Below are 3,891 nucleotides of genomic sequence, written 5' to 3' on the forward strand. Positions count from 1 at the left end.
CAGGGTTCTGGTTATATCAGGGCTATGCCAGGGTTCTGGTTATATCAGAGTTATGTCAGGGTTCTGGTTATATCAGAGTTATGCCAGGGTTCTGGTTATATCAGAGTTATGCCAGGGTTCTGGTTATATCAGAGTTATGCCAGGGTTATGGTTATATCAGAGTTATGCCTGGGTTATGGTTATATCAGGGCTATACCAGGGTTCTGGTTATATCAGGGCTATGCCAGGGTTCTGGTTATATCAGAGTTATGTCAGGGTTCTGGTTATATCAGAGTTATGCCAGGGTTCTGGTTATATCAGAGTTATGCCAGGGTTATGGTTATATCAGAGTTATGCCAAGGTTATGGTTATATCAGAGTTATGCCAGGGTTATGGTTATATCAGAGTTATGCCAGGGTTCTGGTTATATCAGAGTTATGGCAGGGTTCTGGTTATATCAGGGCTATGCCAGGGTTCTGGTTATATCAGAGTTATGCCAGGGTTCTGGTTATATCAGGGCTATGCCAGGGTTCTGGTTATATCAGAGTTATGTCAGGGTTCTGGTTATATCAGAGTTATGCCAGGGTTATGGTTATATCAGGGCTATGCCAGGGTTCTGGTTATATCAGGGCTATGCCAGGGTTCTGGTTATATCAGAGTTATGCCAGGGTTATGGTTATATCAGGGCTATGCCAGGGTTCTGGTTATATCAGAGTTATGCCAGGGTTATGGTTATATCAGGGCCATGCCAGGGTTATGGTTATATCAGAGTTATGCCAGGGTTATGGTTATATCAGGGCTATGCCCCGGTTATGGTTATATCAGGGCTATGCCATGTTATATCATGGGTGCCTTGATTTTTTTTACGGCGTATAGCTGTCTGATAACCTCTGTTCTCCTGCTCTGATTTCTGACAGTAACAGAGATCCTATTTCTTTAAGGCACTTTCTATGTTTGTTAATTTATAATAATACAATTATGTTCTAACATGAATTTCCCTCAAGATGTAAATATATTTCTTTAATCAAAAACTAATCCATGAATACTTTTCTGTATTGCAAGACTTGGCATAATTGTATAATTTTTTCAGATATTTTTTGAAACATGCCTCCATTTTTTGTTGAGTTATTAAACAATTCCAGAATATTCCCAGAAGATTGAAATGGAAGTGTTCGGGAATTGATTTACGATTGTTAATTGTGGTATTCGGAAATTCACAATGGATTGTGCTTTACAAAAAAAGAAGCAGGCGAAGAAGAAAAAATGAGGTTTGAGGAACATCTGGAAAGACTATTGAAATCCAAGCCAAATTCTTGTCCTGGGAGTGAAGTAAAAGTAGTACTGAATTTGAACTAGCTGCACCCTGGAGAATACAAACTATTTTCCCCTGTCAGCCAGGGCGCGGAGCCCCTGATCCCCTGGGCCTGTGACCCCAGACGACCCTTGGCCCAAGTTCCCTTCCCCGCTGGAGATGCGTTTGCGCTGTACTAAAACAAGACATATTTGTATTTGATATTAAACCAGCATCAAATGTGACATAAATCACAAGCGAAACGGCCTTCGGACTCGAGATGCTTTTTTCCGCTCCGATGCGCCCTCGGCTAAAGACGAGAAAACAATATGGTTTCTGCGTGCGTGCGTGCGTGTGCGCTTGCGTGCGGTGGGTGGGGGCGAGGGGCCCACCTGCAGGACGTGCTGGCTGCTGCCAAGGCCCACACAGCGATCCCTCGGGATCCTCCCTGTGCAGGAGAATGAGCGGAACTGTTTCCAGAACCACTAATGACCTCTCTTGCTCTCTCTCTCTTTCTATCTCTTGCACGCTCTATCTCTCTCTGGCTCTCTATCACTCACTCTCTCTCACTTTCTCTCACTTCGTCCTTCTCTTGCTTTCTCGTATTTTTACTCTCTCTCTCACTTTCTCTCTCTCTCTCCCTCTATACACACACACACACACACACACACACACACACATGCAATCTCTGTGCCCTGCCCCTGCCATCCCAGGGATTGAGCCCAGAGCGGCTTCCTGTAACAGGGTTCTGCAGAGGAATTTACGGGGCCTCATATGAGCGGGTCTGGGATGGACTTCACACCCGCTGCGGCTGGCGGCCCAGATGCTCCTCCAAACGCCCTGTGACGTGTCTGCTCCTGTCCAGCTGCAGAGCGTCTTACTTCAGGACAGGACGAGGCTTCACTTTCACCTCCTGCTGTGTTCACGTCACTGGAGTGAAGATCGAATGCATTTAAAAATTTGGCGAATTTGTCACCAAAGTATATTATATTTTATTTAGTTCATACTCTAAGTTGTTCAATTTTTGTAGACACAGTACAGGATAGTATCATATATATCGTATACGATATCGTATATATTTGTCAGCAAATGTAAAAATATGTGGTTTCAATCCATGGTCTTGTTTCTGTATATGCATTTGAGCTTCACTGCGGCATATGTTATTTGAGAATCAGCATTTTGGAGTGCTTAAAACCATCCTGGTTAACCAGCTCGATTTGGATGTTCTGTCTCAGATGCCTCTGTGGTTGCCGGGATGCGGGTTTCCCAGGATGCCGGGATGCTGGGATGCTGGGATGCTGGGATGCTGGTCTGCATGGCCGTTTGCTGGGGGAATTTGTGGGATCGCCGGTGTCAATTAGGTCCCAGTCAGACGGGAGGTGGAGAGGCTGGAGGATGATGAATGCCCTCCACCCGCCACAGTGGAGAATTCCCAACCTGAGCCTCCCCCACTCCACACATGAGCCTCCTGCTGCTAGCAAGCCTGCTTAGAGAGAGAGACACACACACACACACACACACAACCCCTTCCATGTGCTCTTAACATACACACAAACTCTCCCACCTGCCTCTTGCTTTCACACAGACACACACACACACACACACACACACTCCTCTTTTCATCTCATACCTTTTCCATCACTTTCATTCTTCTCTCTGTCTCTCTCTCTCTCTACATCTCTCTTTCTCTAGTGTGTGTAGGGGAACAGATGGTGATGCATGTACCTGACCTAAAATACATCCATCCACAGGGGGGTCTCTTTCTCTCAGCTCCGAATGGTGGTCCATCAGAGGGAGCAGGGAGGACCAGGCAGTAAAAGACAGGGCTGCCTCACAGCACAGACGCCACTGGCACAGGCTTGCACTCTGGCCCGCTACCAGGGCGATAATCCATCTCTGGTCAGAGAGGGATCCAGAACGATGAACCTCCAGAACCTCCAGCCGTGGAGGACCAGGGAAGTCCAGTGCTTCGACCGTGGCCCTGTTGTTGACCTCAGGGCTGGGCCGTCCCACTGACCTCTCTTCCAGAGGTGACGGTAATTGAAAACATGGGCGGGATAATGTCACCAAGATGTGCAGAAGACAATACGGTGCTCTGACAAGTGCGGAGGCGAGGCAGGCCGGGGAGGCGAGGCAGGCCAGGGAGGCAAGGCAGGCCAGGGAGGGCGGTGCCTTTCTGCTCTCAGAATGTTTCCATTGTGCTCTATGGTGGGGGGTGAGGGGGTTGGGATGGGGGAGGGGTACAGTGACCTGAACCGCGGGGTGGATTAACCTGTGAATCACGGCTCGTCTGTTCCCGTGGAGCGCTGAAGCCTTTTGCTGGGGCGGCATGACAAGCGCACATCCGCTCTTCAGTCTCACGTGCCGTGTCTGTATTGGCTTGAATACGGTCTTATGTGGGCCTGATCAATCTGAGTTCTTTTTTTTTTATTACCCTGTTGTCCTCGGCGTAAACCACAGTCCGGGGACGGCCTGCCAAATGGCTCGGGCCCTAAATGAAGCATGGAGATGCGCATTAGTTGGGAGACATGCAGAAACAATCACACTGGCTGCTTTAAAGGCAAGCACACAGGCGTTGATCTGTTTCATAATCATGCACTTTTACGAGACCAATCAGCTGT

The sequence above is a fragment of the Electrophorus electricus genome, chromosome 3 (assembly GCF_041902795.1).
Source record: "Electrophorus electricus isolate QZ-2024a chromosome 3, ASM4190279v1, whole genome shotgun sequence".
NCBI lineage: Eukaryota > Metazoa > Chordata > Actinopteri > Gymnotiformes > Gymnotidae > Electrophorus > Electrophorus electricus.